General features: G+C 39.6%; 1 pseudogene; it reads right to left on the bottom strand.

Moving 5' to 3' along the window:
• Window positions 1–3,929: 3,929 nt before the first annotated feature.
• On the bottom strand, window positions 3,930–4,743 carry LOC150003214 (F-actin-capping protein subunit beta pseudogene; annotated as a pseudogene).
• Window positions 4,744–16,854: the final 12,111 nt, after the last annotated feature.

Below are 16,854 nucleotides of genomic sequence, written 5' to 3'. Positions count from 1 at the left end.
CATTTCAGCATGATAGCTGCTGGAAGGAAGGGCCAAGGGAGGCAGTCTGGGTGAGCTGCTTGGAATGAAGAAGACCAGCCCAAGTTCCATGGCACAGATGACCCTGCAAAAGAGGGGGTGGTGTGGAGGTCCAGAAGTAGATCTAGGTATCATAAAAAAATCGTTAGTGTCCATATTGGAAATGGCTTGTGACACTGTTTCAAAGTCACATTCTCAGACAATAGGAAAAGCTGTAAATAGATTTGCACAGTTGTCCAAGTATAGCAGAATAAAACTAAAGAAAGCCAAATCAAACAGGCTCAACCAAAATTTTGGGTGAAATCGCTGAATGTTACTCATGCCTTCAGAATGGGACGCTCTGTCCAGAACATTCGAAACAGTGGGTCTTTTGGAGGCAGCTATAGGCTGATAGGCTGGCTCTACCCCCCCCCACTGCGAGCCAACTCAAAGACAGAGGCAAAGACAAAGACACTTTCAAAGGGGTGGCTTCACACCTCATAGGACTTGTTTGTAGCATCTCTCTACTGTTGCTCAAGTGAAAAAACTTTAAAGATCATGTTAGGCTTCCAAGCCCACATGACTGAGAATTATACAGCAGGACAGAATTTTAATGACATGGTGGAATCTCAAAACATTTTTTTGTTTTAACAAAATTTCAAACTTACCAGAAAGTTGCAAAATTGTACAAAAAACTGCTGTATACCCTTCACATTTACATTCAGTGTTTTACCAGTCCTCTTTCCCCTCTTCCCTCCCTTTTTTTCTTTCCTTCTTCCTTTCTCCTTCCATATATATATATATATATATATATATATATTTCCCAAGACATGCTTGAAGATTAATTACAAACATGATACCTCTTTACCCTTAAATATTTCAGTGTGTATTTTCTAAAAACAAGGATAAGCTCTTATATACTCGTAGTACTATTATCAAATATCAGGAATTAACATTGACTATTATATCGTTTATAAACTCTGTTCCCTTCCTCAGTTGTCCTAATAATCTTCTTTAAAGCAAAAAAAAATTTTTGGATCCCATGTTGCATTCAGTTAAGAGGTCTTTTGTCTTCTTTAATGTGGAAGAGTTTCTCAGTCTTTCTGTCTTTCATGATATTTTTGATGAATACAGGCCAGTTATCTTGTGGAATGTCCCTCAATTTGTGTCTGTCTGATACTGTGGAATTTCCTTTTAACTTTATGTGCTGCCTCCTGAAGTACAAATGCCCAGCTGGGCTGTGACTGGCTGCAGGAAACAGCTTCTCCAACCCAGCAGTCTAGAGCTCATGCAAACTCCCCTTTGCCCTATCTTGGGGGTTTCCTCCCCATCCTCCTCAAACATAGTTTCTCCCTTTGCAAGGATTGTGGGAAATTTAGATATTTGGCTCATTGGAAGTTGGACTTATTTTTTGCCCACATACTATTGGAAGAGGCAGAGGATTCTTCAAGTCCATCAGAATTAAATGAAAGGAGCATTAAATACCCATTAAAAGCAGGTTGGGGAAGGGATTCATGATGTATAACTTAGCTTCTTTGGGAAAATAAACTTAAATTTTTAAACAATTTTATGTACAAATTAATTTCTGGAGCTTAGTGGGCTCTTTACAGGTGTTTTTTATTTGTTTTATAATTAAGCATTATAATATGATTCCATCTTGGGCTCTGCTTGAATGTGTTTCCTTATTTAGGCCCTCAAATAACCTTTACAATATTTTTCTCTCTAAGTTAGCCCCGTGGCATGAAATTTGGAAATAAAAATTTTGGCCCTGGCTAGTATGGGTCAATGGACTGAGTGCTGGCCTGCAAAACAAAAAGTTGCTGGTTTGACTCCCGGTCAGGGCATGTGCCCAAGATGCAGGTCAGGTCCCCATTTGGGGGACTGATGTTTCTCTCTCTCTTTTTCTCTTCCTTCCCCTCTTTCTAAAAATAAATAAATAAATAAATAAAATCTTTAAATTTTTTTTTGCATATCTCCAGCGTATCTAACAATGATTTATCAGGCTCATTGACAAATGAAGGAGGGTGGGAAAAGCCGGGATGATGTGAAATGAGAGAGCTACTCAAAGTGTTTTATCTGTGTCTTGACAGACAACCGAGGGTGTTGTCAAGGACTGGGCATTCGTGGACAACCCTGCCAGTCAGCTGAGGAATTCTCTGGATAGGAATCATGGAATCATGCAGCGGAATCTGAGAACTGTTAAAGATGTTATCTCTGAAATGAATCCCAGCAAATTCATCCAGGTAGATGGGGCAACTCCAGCTTTAACCAGTAATAAGAAGCCAACATACATAAATACTTGAATGAATAACTTGATTCTTAGGGCACAACACAATATAAATTAAATCAGTTCTTAATGCACAGTTTCAGGTATTGGGTCTCTGGAATCGTGGGATATGTGTACAGTTATTTTTTGTATAGTGTAAAGAACAATCCCCTGTTTTACAGGTCATTGATGATTGTTGATAGATTGTCCTCTTAATCAATCAGTCAATTATTATTTTAGGTGTAGTTATAAAGAAAACTGTTCTAGAAGGCAGAAGAATGGGATCCTAACCTTTAATCACTTATCAGGAACTGGGCATGAACTATGTGATAGATACTACATAATCCCTAGGGTTAGAAATAGAGGTAAAACATAGTTCTTATGCTCAGAGAACTATAACTGTAAGAGAAGAAAAGGTACATTAAAAAAAAAGAGGTAAGTTCTCCTTTTAAGTGTAGCATGAAGCATTAAAATTTGAAGGAAGCACAATGGATCCTAGAGGCAGATCCTAGAGGCAGCTAACTCAGCTGGAATTGGTATGAAAAAGATTATAGAGAGAGTTTCCAGACCTGACCAGTGTGGCTCAGTTGGTTGAACATTGTTCTGCAAAGCACAAGGCCACTGGTTTGATTCAGGCCAGGGCACATGCTGGTTCCTAGTTGGGGCGCGTACAAGAGACAACTGATGGATGTTTCTCTTTCACATCAATGTTTCTCCCCCCTTCTCTCTCTCTAAAAACAAATAAATAAAATCTTTTAAAAGAAAAACAAACAAACAAAAACAACAACAACAAAAACAAAAGAGCTCCCAGAAGAAGTTACAATTAAGCTGAGTTCACAGAATGGAGAGAAGTTGGGTAGGTGGATAAGGCAGAGGAGGGCATTGCAGGCACAAAGAATAATGGATTTAGCCCATGATGGTAAGCTTCTGGCTGGGACTTTGGGAGGCTATAAGCTATTCAATATAGGTCAAGGCAGGAAAGAAGCAGAAGACAAAGCTCTATTATTAGTAAAGGAAGGATCATGGAGTACCTTGTGGATCATATAAGAAGATTGGAATGTTATCTCAAAGTTACTCAGAATCATCAAAGAGATTTCAACAAAAAAGGGATTTCAACAAAAAAGCAGGGGTTGGAAGGGACAGATTGGAGTCAGGCCTAGCAGCAGCAAGGGCTCTCTTGTAATAGAATATTGAGCAGTAATAATGACCTAAACTAAGACAATGACCCTGGTTATGAAGAAAATGGTACAGATGTTTCAGGGATGCAGATGTTAAGACTTGGTGACTGATGCAATGCAAGATTTCCAGTTTTTCGTCTTTCACACACCACAGTTCTTCCATATTTTTAAAAATTTTACATTTTTATGCCAAAAAAGGTGGAAGGGAAGGAGAGGCAGACAATATATTTTATGCTTATAAATGGGTGTTGGGGGGACAGGACAAGCACACACGGTCTCTATGGAAACATTGAGTTTTGACAGCAAAAAGTGGTGGGAAGCAGGCCTTGGTGAGATGAAGAAGGGTGTGAAGAAGGGTGTTTGGTGGCTTTATTCTCAGAGAGAGATGGTGCTGTGCAGGTCACGGACAAAAGTTGTGTGCCCTATCAGGGAGAGAAGGGAGAAGGGAATGGAGCAGAAAACCAGTTTTCTAAGCACAGCATGTCCTGTTAGCGGGAAGCAGATTGCTTTCTTTTTCTAGCTTTCACCAGATCATTTTTAAGAGCTTCTTGTTTTGATTTGTTTGCAAAAGCCTGCACAGATCTCAGCCCACCTACCATGTCCTTTGGTTTTCCAAAGTAGATCTCATTCAGCACACAGTACTTCTGATTTTGTTTTCTGTGTCCTCTACAGGGTGCTCAATACTAGCTATGTGTGGGGAACCGCGGTTCACAGTTTCATCTTCTCCATCCGTCTAATAAGGCTGCCTCCAAGGTTCATGGTGCCAGAGCTAAAATTGCTGGTTCACAGTTGCAGCACCACTGTGGAGGTCAGCTTGTAATAGGCGATGTGACCACTGGATTTCTTCTGCTCTTCCACCACATGGATGGAATCCCAGCAGCCTTTGATCTTCTCCGATTCCCCTCCAGCCTTCTTTATGAGGATCACTCCAGCAAAGCCATGATCTAGATCCCGGAGTTAGACAGATGAGATGCCACCTTCAAAATACAAGTCTTGATCCTGGTCAGAGGCACTGTCGGCTTCCACCTCCAGCTCTCTCAGCCAAGCGGAAGATAGGGCTCCATCCTCCAAAAGAGGGTCATACTTAGTTACTCCTTGGTTACCTATGGCAGTCATCATCTCTGTGGTAGTCACACAAAAGTTAATCCTTTCCCACCACCTTGTCTCTGGCAATTTTCAGTAGCCTGTCAACAGAAGACAGGAAATCTTCCGATAGACTGGGGACTGGGTCAGATGGTCACTGAAATTTTCTCAATTTGCTGTCATTAAGTCCCAGGCACAGTTTAGCTGCTGATCATTCATGGTGGCGTATCTGACCGTCTCGGTCTTTGATTGTGTCACCTCATTCTTCCTAATGATTGCATATTATTCCATTGTGTGGATTACCTGTAACTTATTTAGCTGGTTTCTTACTGATGGAGCAGATGGATTAGATTGTTTCCAATATTTTACTATTACAATCAATTCTGTTATATCTCATTCTTTACATATGCAAGTATATCTGTAGAATAAATATTTAGAAGAAATGTTATTGCTAAGTCAAAGGCTATATGCAATTTTAATGTGGAAATATTTGAATAGGTTTGAAAATTGTCAGTATGAAGGGTGATTGGTTTCAGCCAAATGCATTGCTAAGGGAAATAGAATGTATTTCGCTAAAAGCAGACATGTGGCCACACATCTGTGTACCTTAGTTCAATAAAGCAATGGTGTGAGTTAGAATAGAAATACAATACAAAATAACTCTTCTGGAACTAGTGACCCTAAGATGATTGGTCATTGTGTGGTAAGTGTTCCTGAGATGTGTCCCTAGCCACTGATATGGTCCAGAACTTTGACCATCTGAACTTTGTATGCCAGATAACCAGCTCCTGGGAAAAGCTCATCATTTTCCCATCAGGAGGGAAGGATTCATCAACTCTTACCCCAGAAGCTTGTAGTCCCAGGCAAGTGACCTCCAGAACCCAGGTCCTGGATTAAGCTATAAAGTAGGAACTTCATGGTGAAGAACCAAGCTATGAGACTAGTTAAGTAGCAAATCAAAGCCAGAGCATTAACCATGAAAGCAAATTCCCATTCAGATAAGAGCCTGGTATCTCTGCAACTCCATTCTCCTACCTAATGCCCCTCAACATCAAAGAGATGGGATGGACAATGTAAGAATTTAGTGTCATAAAATTAGGAAGCTTTTCTATTTAAGATGTCTCATACCTTGCAATCAGCTCCCTTAAGACCCTCAAACCATAATATTTCTGAGCCAGAGTCCCCAAACACCAGGTGATGTTCCCACAAAAAATGAGGCGTTTGTTTCAATAGGGAAGATATGTAAATCTAAGACACCACCTCTGGTAGCTGGGCACCCCTTTTCCAATCTCCTGTACTTTAACACACAAAGTATTTTCCCACGTGTTAGCATGGAAAAGGTTGAGGAGGAAATGAGGCTGGAGGAGTATGTTTGCATTATACAGCGTAGAAATAAGAAAGCAAAATGAAGAGAGAGCTATGGCTTTCCATTCGCCTAGATTTAGTCCTTTATTAAAGAACACTGAAGGTAGACCTCTATTTCCCTGACTTAGTGTTTCTAGAGTTCAGGAAGTACAGTGTACAGCAGTTAAGTTAGAGAGTCATGGATTCTGCATCCAGTTCTTTCATTCTCTGAGTCACCATGGACTTAGGCCAATGAAGTTCAGAGTCTACATTTATAAAACAGGAGTAATAACAATGTACTTATCTCAAAGATAATACGGGTAGAGATAATACAATGCTGGGCACATAAGAAACTAGTCAATAACTGTTAGCTATTATTATTATTTTTTAATAAAGATTTTATTTATTTATTTTTAGAGAGGGGAAAGGAAAGTGAAAGAGAGGGAGAGAAACATCAATGTATGGTTGGTTGCCTCTCATGTGCTCTGACCTGGACCTGGTCTGCAACGCAGGCATGTGCCCTGACTGGGAATCCAACCAGCAACCCTTCGGTTCACAGGCCGGCATTCAATCCACTGAGCCACACCAGCCAGGGCCTATTATTATTAGTATGAATCCTACAGAATCAACTGTGTTGCAACTTGACTTGCACCAAAGCCAATCTCTTATTGTCACAACATGTGTGGCTTCTGGCTTCTGTATGTGCAGAAATGGCTCAGTGCGTGGCAGAAAGGTGCAGTGCAGTTGTGCATAACTGGATGTAGGTTAGTGGTTTTTAAAGTGTGCTCCTGGAACCATCAGCAACTTACTAGGACCCACTGCAGACCTAATCAATAAAATCTCTGGGCTGTGGCTTTTCCCTGCCCCAACCCCTCAAGGCTCTGGGTACTACAGATTTGTGCGAAAGTGTGAAAAACATTGATCTAGACTCTGAGATGCCACTGAATTTTCCTAATTCACATAGGAAGAGCTGAAGTGAATAAAGAAATCCAAGGTATCATGCTCATAGCTCATGGCCTAATTTGGGTCAATGGCTTAACAACCTTGTCTGTTCTTGAATATTCTACTCTTTGACTGGGAACAGCTTGTCAAGCTGCAGATATTTCCTTTCCTGTCTCTTCCTGCTTCTCTCCCACAAGATACAAGATAGTTCCTGCCTAGGGCATCTCAGATTACCATTTCTTCCTCAAAGCCAATTAAAGGTCTTTAATCCCTTCTGTGTTTACCTAAAGGATCAATTTGATCAGAAAAGATGAATGAGAAGGGCAAAATCCTAGAAGGGCTTGGGAAAGAAAATTTCTGCTCCAGTGGTGGGAACACACCCTTTCTCACTAAGCTTATTATGAACTGGTGCATTTTTCGAAGCACAATTCTCCACCCAGCTGGCTTCTTTCATCTAAAGCCCTGGGTTGTTTTTTTTCCCCTGCAAAGTAAATCTCAGCCCCTACCCCTGGTAATAGTTTGAATCCTATGAAATATCCATTTTTGTAGGTGGGAAGCAGGTGAATATCAGCAATTTCTTATGCTTCAATTTATATGCACTCAAGGTCATTTATCTGGGACCCATCATTCTGTCTTATTCACAATTGAAGGCAGATCATTTTTAGGACTTCTAAGCACAGCAGATCATCTCCTTTGTGAGACCATCTAGAGTTTGCTACCTACTGGCTAGAGTTCTTATAAAAGTAACAACCTCCCAAGTCTTACCTACCTGCTATGTAAGATGGGGATCCTATCACTTTCCTTACAGGTTGATACAGGATTAAATGAGAAATCATGCTTACAGTGTCTGATGTAGTGCCTGAATTCTAATAGGTATTAGATACATTGGTGTCCTATTAGTGAAACTAGTATCTCCATCTCTTCTCTGTTCTACATATCTACTGATGGTCAGCCTCCAAGTTATAATTGTTACTTATCTAAAAATAAGGTGTCTGGACAAATTTTTCAGGCCCTTAAACAGTGTACATGGTTATGAGATAGTAAGAGGGTGAAATATTTTTTCTGCTTTAAGTAACCATGATCATTCTTCATTTCAGAGAAGTGTCAGATTATTTATGTGTTTTGGAATCTTAGGAGAAGAGAAAGCAGCTCAGCAAATGAATGCAGAGAGTTCTGGCCTCATCATTAACCAGACTGTGCATACTCTGATAAGCTTAACCTCTGAGTGTCTCCCTTTTCCTGGTCTGTACATGAGGATTGTACATATGCCTCCATCTACCTCACTGAGGATGAAAACAATAGATTTAGTGCTTCATGAAAGTGCTTTGAGCTTTTGGAAGGCAGAGACGTTATATAATACAAGTTGTTATTACATTACATAAGGATCATCATTATTCTTTGGCAATAGTCATGACACCAAGAAAACCTATCTTCTACTATAGATCAAAAGTAAAATGAGGAAAGAAAAATGTTTTTTGTTTTGCAGTAGAACTATCATCAGCCCAGAGATACTTTGGAGGGTGTAACAGGAGTATTTGCAATGGCCGTTAAGAGCAAGGTTAAAGAGCTACCTGCAATTGGTGCTTCCTTTACTACACAGTGGTGAGAGTCCTGATGGACTGTCTTTTTGTTTAATTATTGAGGTTCAAAAAGGTGAGTGGGAACCTGATATTCTGCAAGCTGGACTGTTGACAAGGGACCCTGTGAATTTTCAAAGACAAGTGTTGATTGGAAATATGCATGTGTGCCAAGTCAGTCTTGTTTAGGGAGCCACCCTATACTTGGAAGTAAACAAGGGAAAGTAATTCAACATTCCCATCAATAAAATGGCTTGCCCTGTGCTTGTAAAATGTTCTGTGTCTTATTCATAAACTGAGAGTTGAATGATAACAGGTGTATGATACCATGCATGAGCAATGAATTGGGAAGCCTCACTTTCCTTACTGTGAAGCTGTTTGTATTGATATTTGTAGACAGATGGGGTGAGTGATTTGTGACTGGGAGAACTGGAGTCTGGGAGCCTCTATTTTTCTCTTGTTAAGTTAAAGGCCCTGTAGTTTTTTGTATATATCAAATTATGCAGTATGAATGCATGCATATTTTGAATACTTTCTTCCTTAACAAGTTTCCAGCTATGCCCCATTCATGGGGCTCTGTGGACATTTCTTATTCTTCCTTAAAGAGTAAAACACTCTTAAGTATAGTATAGTCTTTCTCCATTCTTCTTCTTTGCTCTTTATTATGATTGAATGTTTACAAATTTATGCTAGTTCTGGCAACATTCTTTGCTTTCTTCTGGGGAAGCAGGCCATCAAGATTACTAACAGCTGCTTTAGAAGTGATTAGTTAAGCAAATTTAAAAGTGAATTAATATCATTAGTAGCCAACACCAAAGCAGGTCAAAATAGAAAAATTCTATAGTTACATAACTTGATGCCAGCAAACTGGTAATTCAGGATTTTTCTGACATTTTTGATTTGGCAAATGCCAGCTTTCTTGTGTAAATCTAAGTCAGTTGTGGCTTCCATAGAGGCAATTTGGCAAAACATTAACAGGAGTGGGAAAAAGTAGGTTTACAGTTGTCTGTATGGAAAATACAATAATTAATAAATAATAATAAAAGAATTAACTCTTTTGTATACTCACAACTGTAAACTTACTTTTGATCACCCCTGAATATATATTTCTAAACAGGACTTGGTACTTTACCTTGATTAGAGAGATAGGAAGTAAATGTTGAGAGGTGATGAAGTGGACTGTGCTCTGGCTGCCTCTCTCTGCAGCTCTTTGTAACACCCCACAGTGGGGAGAGCTAAGTGACCGGAGTGAAATGCTTGAGTCATCGGAAGAGCTGGGAGCTCTTGGCTTTTATTGTTACTAACATCTAGCTAAGGATGCCACTGTCTCCTAGGTTGGGGTGTCCATTGCTGATATTCTCCAGGTTTCCTGCCCGTACCTAAAACAGAGTAATTAGTTACACAGCCTTTGGAATCACGGCAATTTATGGGCGGGAGCTCAGTTCAAGCCAGTTTTTCTTCTCTTCATGCTGGTTTCAGCTGTTTTATTTCAATTTAATCTCTCACTCTCTCTTTCTTTTTTTTAATTGTTGACACTATTACAGATGTCCCTCATTGCCCTGCTCCACGCAGCTCTCCCCTCTTGTTGTCTGTGTCCGTGGGCTATGCATATAAGCACATATGTTTTTGGATTATCTCTACCAGTCCTTCCCACTCTCCTTCCCTCTGAGATCTGTCAGTCTGTTCCATGTATCCATGCCTCTGGTACTATTTTGTTCATCAGTTTATTTTATTAGATTCTGCATATAAGTGAGATAATATGGTATTTGTCTTTCTCTGACTGGCTTATTCTGCTTAGCATGATGATCTCCAGGTCCATCTATGCTATCACAAAAGGTAAGCTTTTCTTTTTTATAGCTGCATAGTATTCCATTGTGTAAATGTATCACATGGCACTAGAGAAGAGTTACCAAATCTTTACTCATGTGAACAATTTTTCTCATCCTATGTGAGACAATTAATTTCCTTCTATTTTCCCATGAATATAATTCAACCTAGTTAAAATAGGATTGCCATGTAAACATTTTATTCAATAATAAGTCTTTGTATATCATAAAGTTACAATGGAAAAATATGGATCAGAAAATACACTTGTTTCTAATAATTATTTAGACTTACATTGATTGTAACTGTAACACCAAGTAGCAGGAATTTTGTCTTTGTTGCCTAATGTGGTCCTAGCATTTAAAATAGTACCTAACACTTGATAAATGCTCAATAAATAATTCTTGACTAAACAGTTAAAGAATGAATATTTTTTTGATGGCTGTCAGAGAATGTAGACCTGTTAGCCTACATTGTAAATTTTCACCCTATTGAAGCACAAATATTGTTCTACAGCCTGAAGGATGATCAGCTCTAGCTCCTTCTATCATAATATGTATACATGCCACCTTATCCCTCCTCTGCATGCACTTACACATGTGTGTGTGTACACTTAAACATGCTTAGACCATACAAGCATGCTTCTTACCTGACCATTTGGATAGTGTCCTTGCCTTCTGGGTAAGGTAGAGCCATTTGGACGTCTCCAGATAGGAATCCTGGTAGGACACCGGTGTTGATGTCCAACAGACATTAATCAAACAATTACATAAATGATGAAACTTCCCATTTTTATTTCTAGAGTTCAATAAGAACTAGAAGTTTTATATGACATGATTTGTAAGAGGAACAGAGACTGTACAAAGCCATCTTTAGCAAATATCTTGATCCTGTGAAATATGTGTGCCCATATTACATTTAACTTAGAGGCTATTAAAAGACTTAGATCTTTATTGCCTCTTAATATTCTGAAGAGAGTCCAAAATGGTTTTGAAATATCCTTTGGGTTGCCTATAGATACTTCTTAGTTCATAGCAACACAGTATTACTTCCTCCTGGATATTTCACTTACAGATATAATTTCATTAATTTTCTTAGGATTCTGGTCTCTTTGTTACTGAGCTGATAATATCCACTGTTTGGTGAGCCTTTGGTTTACTAAATATATTGCTTAATAGACAGTTAACCTATATTTAATTCACTTTGTTAATTTTAAAAGAATTAGGACAGAATAGAGTTTATTAAACTTTTCAAGCCCTACTGAACATTATCTGCTCTTTTCCGAATGTGCAAAGGGGACCTGAGTGCCTTGTCATGCCTCCGGCCGTCATTAATGTAATAATCACCGGTGTGTTGCAGAAGTGCGGCTGCGCTGGCTCGGAACAAGCCACACACTTTGGTTTCCTGGTGTCGAGTATCCAGTGTGCCCAGTCTTTGGTTCTAATCAGAAAAGCTGTTTCCTATTCATATCTCATTATCTTAATTGCCGATGATTCCTATTATGCCACTAAGTAGATAAGAAATACATCAGCTAAAAATTGTCAACCTCACTATATAACACATAGGTCACAGGTATTTTATCATGTGGCTTACTAAAGTATGGGAAATTTATTTGCTAGCTATTTTGTGTTTTGAATCCAAAGACATTTTAGGGAATGAATGCTAAATTCCAACAACATGAGTTGTGGAGTGTCTGTGTCGTTTTATTGTGCAATTATTTCATCACTAATGGGCAACTTTTAGGCATGGAATGTTTCTTTATTTGACATTTATGTGATTGCTTTAAGTCTGAATCCAATGGATGCTTCCCTTTCTGGTCTTGATCTATTGAAGAGGGAAGTTACTTCTTTCTATGAGCAAATTTTTAGAAACAAGTAGATTTTCTGATCTATATTGTATTTGGGTAGATCATCCACATTAGGCAGCTGCAGAATTCAGATACTTCTGTAGCCATCTGAAGTCAATTGCAAAGTTGATAGATTCATTATAAGCTTGCTCTTTATTTCAGTCAAAATAATCTGATTTCTTCTCTGAAAAAAAAAAAATCTTTTCTAGTTCATTTCCTTTCTTTTTTTCCTCCTCCAATCAGCAGATCAAAACTTTGGGCCCGCCTTAACCCTAATTCAAACATCACTTCAGAAGTTAACACATTTGCGTTCCAAAAGCAATGCTTTTAACTTCTGTCCCATGGTCAATAAGGGGCTAAATCGATCTATAAACAGTGTCAGATGGTGTCTCACACATGGCACTTAAGAAACCTTAGTCTTGATAGTGCCTTGACCTCGGGGCCCCCTGATCAGGCTGTCTGGGTGACACTGAACAGGGAGGCATCAAAGAAAAGGCCTGTGCGGTCCTGTGAGCCTGACAGCTGCCCGGCCTCCAGGAGAGGGTGTTGAAGACAGAGCAGGCATGGAACTGACATGGACACAGCATTTTTTGTTCAGCTTGTGGCAGGACAGATGGAAGCATATTTCTGACTCATTTTTCTTCTACTGGTTCCATTTATTATTCCACCCACATTTTAGTTTATCTAGAAGCTTTGCATTGGGCACTGATGGAGTTCATGGGTGCCTTTCAAGGAAGCCAAACAAGGCCAGCTCAGAGCCAGCAAGGCTCTGAGCAGAGCAGCATTTTTGAGGTCCTGCAGACAGTGTCATGGCAGACACTACCGGTTTTTGGGAGGCCCCTTGCAGGCAGTTTCACTAAACACCGAGAGCTTCTAATGTCTCTGTCTGAGGGTATTCCATGACCCTCAGGTGTGCCTGGCCTGTTTGGAAGGCATGCTGGGAAACCTAGGAGCTATGCCTCAGGAGGGGTGTTGGTGAATCAACACACAGCTGCTTGCTTCTCACTACATAATTCTGAAGTGTGTTTTATATAGCCTTTCAGGGGGGTCCCAGTGGGATTTTGCCCACAGTCTTCCACAGCAACGAGCTCATGGACACACTTTATATTGGTTTTCTTTCCCATCCTTATTGCCCTGCTCTACTCTTTCCCTTTTACTTCTTGGGACATTTGTCAAATAAATGACCTGCATTCAAGTCCTTTTCTCAGGACTGGCTTTGGGGGAAATCCAGACTACAACAGAATCAGATAAAAATTAAGTTGTCATATCAAAAAGAATTTAAATGACCCCTTGAAAACTCTATTTTCTACAAGTTGGCACTCCCATGCCTTGGTTTGAATTCCCCAGAAGCACATCTTAACACAACCATTTTACTGCAAATTGTTTATTTGAGAAGTAATTCCAGAAAATGCTGTTAAGGGAATAGGGAAGGGAGGGAGGGAAGGGCTTGAAGAAAAAAAGAGGGGTGTCATCTAGCCAGTTACTACTGTGGGCAGCCACAGCCCAATCTCAAGGAGGCATCTGGAACATTGTAGAACCTGCCTGGGGGTTGTTCTGCCCAAAGAGTGAGGAAGCCAGAGTGTTGATCTACCAACACTGAATCTGCAATGGATTGAGGGAAACTGCAGGGATACTTTCCAGAACCTCTGGGATTATTGCACTCAGGCTGGTTGTGACTTTGTGGCCAGAAAAGAAGCCCTGAGGAGCAACATCTCCGTTTGCAGTGAACAGCCTTTGAGGACAGATATAAGTGCTGAGAAATTTGGGAAGGGTATCCAAAAAACCCCTGCTACATGTGCTGAGACTATTAAAACCTACAAATCTGTCTCTGAAAGAAGGAAAACTAAAAGGAGTCACTTGTTCTCTCATTCAATAAATGTTTACAAAGCCCTTTCTATGATCCAGTACTGCAGAAAAATGTGGAAGAGACTGAGTTTGCATTGCTGTTGGTAGACTGCCGGTGTGTGGATCTTTCTCTTCTGTAAAAGCTCCATGGTAGCCAGTATGAATGCATTTTTAACCCTAATGTGACTTCTCAAAGCCTGGCTTCCTGAGTTCACAGGTTGTGATGCAGACCATGGGACTGAGAGTTAGGAGACTTGTGTTCTAGTCTTGGCTCTGTCCTGAACTAGCTGTGTGACCTTGGAGGAGTTATCTCACCTCCCAGGACCTGAATTTCCTCTCATGCTAAATGAAGGAGCTGGCATAAGATACTCTGGGGGCCTTCCTGCCTGAAATGCAGTGCCAAGGATCCTTGTGCTGAAGTGGGTGTGGTGGCAATGCTGTTTGTGCTGTGTGGGTCACTTGCTGTGAGTAGCCTTTGGTCTGGAGGCATTTCAGGTCAAGGGATGTCTGAGCTGAAAAAAGTTAGAACTGAAAGCTTATTTTTATAATTAAAAGCAATGAGATTAGGGAAGCAACATGTCTTGTTCAAGCTCACCCAGCTAATTATGGGGCAGAATTGGAGCCAGACTTAGTTTTCTATTGTTCAATTGATTGATCTTTCTATCAATATGTGAATCTCACTTTTTGTAACAAGCTATAAGAAATAAGGCTTTTGAGATGGTAGACTAATGGCTAAAGGACCCACTTGATCCATAGTGATCATGATCTTAAAAGACATTTACATTTAAGGGCTTAAATCAAATCTCAGAGGCTACAGTTTCTTAAAAATACTCTCCTGCTGAACTGGTTCTAGGTACTGCCCAATAGAATTCCCAATCCCCTATATAGGGATTGCTATCAAGTGGAAAAGGTAGATCGAACTACTGAACAAAAAAATATCCAACTTGTATATACCTTACCATGAGTGCTTGGGTCAGTAGATATCACCTGTGTTATTTAGCCTCGGTTAGAATAGATTCAAGATGGTAGTTGGTGATAGGGATAGGCAAAAAATGGAAACATACTGGCAGAAAGAACTGGGGGATTCCTGCCTCTTCAGAATGTGGAAATAATTTAGAATGTGAAGATGTCCCAGGACTGCTGCTTTCTTTGTCAACACAAATTGGTGTCTTGATTTCACTCAGCAAATAACTAACTAGGTGATGAGTTTAGCCAGGAAATTACAGGGTGAATTATAGGTATTATACAAACTACTACCTATTATCTGGTCTGATCTTCATGTGTGTGTCATGTTTCATCTGAGTAAAATTTTAAATGTTGGGAAATCTAGCATAATAAAAATCCATTCTGGACTACTGAGTGGTCCCTGGACCAGCATCATCAACATCACCTGGGGAATTAGTCTTGTCCCCAGACCTACTGCACTGGAATCTGCATTTTAACAAGATCTCCTGGGAATATGTATGCATGTTAAAGTTTAAGAAGCACGGTTGTTGACAAGAAGTGCTACTTAAGACAAGTGGGTACTTCCTTGAGTGGAATCACTGAAAAAACTCTCAGCCAAAAATAGACTTCTCAAGGAGACCTTGAAAACAAGTGGAAAAACTGAATGTAATTCAAATAATTAATACAATGATGTCATGCTTAGTGTTGTGAGCTAATATTGAAACAATGTTAACCCAAACACATAACTTTCAAGAAAAACCTGCTTCATTTTTTTTTAGCTGCGAACATAAGGGAAGATGTTATTTATAGTTATACCTTAGTTAATTCCACAAAGAATAAAGATATGTTGCTATTAGGCATAACAGTTATTATCGCAGAGGAAAACACCAGATGCTGTTCAAGGGCTATCGTGATTTCCACTTAGTATCTTCAGACTACATGAAATAGAAGGTCTCAAAACCATCACATTCTTTCCTTGTCTTCAAACACACAGAGATAATTCTCAATCTTAGTTCTAAAACATCATCAGCATTTATTCAAAGGAATTATGAGATATCTGTAAGGTATGGGGGTTAAAGTTGGCTTTTTCTTTTTCAAAACCATTGAAAGAATCATTTATAAAACAAATCTTGACTAAATACATTTTGTTGGGAGAAGTGTTTAAATTTTTAAAGAGAACTAAAGATTTGAGAAACATCTTTTCACTGGCACAGTTTAACAGAATAATTACAAACCATTTTTTAATGTCAATACAATGCATGCAATGCTTCTTGAGGGCTAGGCTTGGAAATTGCACATTGTCACTTCTCCAATGTTTCATTTGCCAAAGCAAGTCACATGGCCAATCCTAGAATCAAGGAATGGAAAATAGACTCCCAACACTTGATGGGAAATGTTACTAAATCATATTGCATGGGAGGGAAATAATTGGGAGAAATTATGTAATCCTTTTACCACATCAGATTAGGCTGATTGCTGTAGTAAAGTGAACCCTAAGTCTCAGGATTTTAACACAATACGGTTTTATTTCTTGACTTTATTGCAGTCCAAGAAGGGTGGTTGGGGGTGTGGGGGAGGGGCTCTGTTCCGTTCAGTCATTCAGTAACCTAAGCTCCTTTTATCTAGTTGCTGTGCCATCCAAGGCCATGGAGTTGTCTGCCGAGTCCTCTATTTCCAGCCAGTAGATGAGGAAAGAGAGCAAATATGTAGCAGGATCATCTGCTCCTAATCATCCCCATCTGGAGATGTCATATTTATTGCTCTACCTCTTTTCCAATGGCAAGAACTTGGTGACATAACCCAATCAAATGATAAGGTAAGTTGGGAAATGTGGTTTAGTTGTGTTAGGAAGACAAGAGAAAATGGTTTGCTGGACACCTAGCTGGACTCTACTACAGTTACAGGCTGCACCTTTTTTCAGGAAAAGGTGTATTCAATGTATTTCAAAATGTTAATGACTGAGGTTTGAACCTGAGTCTTGGACTCTCACCTTCCTTCCTAAACAAC

Source organism: Furipterus horrens, unplaced genomic scaffold, assembly GCF_987537825.1.
Source record: "Furipterus horrens unplaced genomic scaffold, mFurHor1.1.pri manual_scaffold_8, whole genome shotgun sequence".
Classification (NCBI taxonomy): domain Eukaryota; kingdom Metazoa; phylum Chordata; class Mammalia; order Chiroptera; family Furipteridae; genus Furipterus; species Furipterus horrens.
This window is presented reverse-complemented; position numbering and strand designations above follow the sequence as displayed.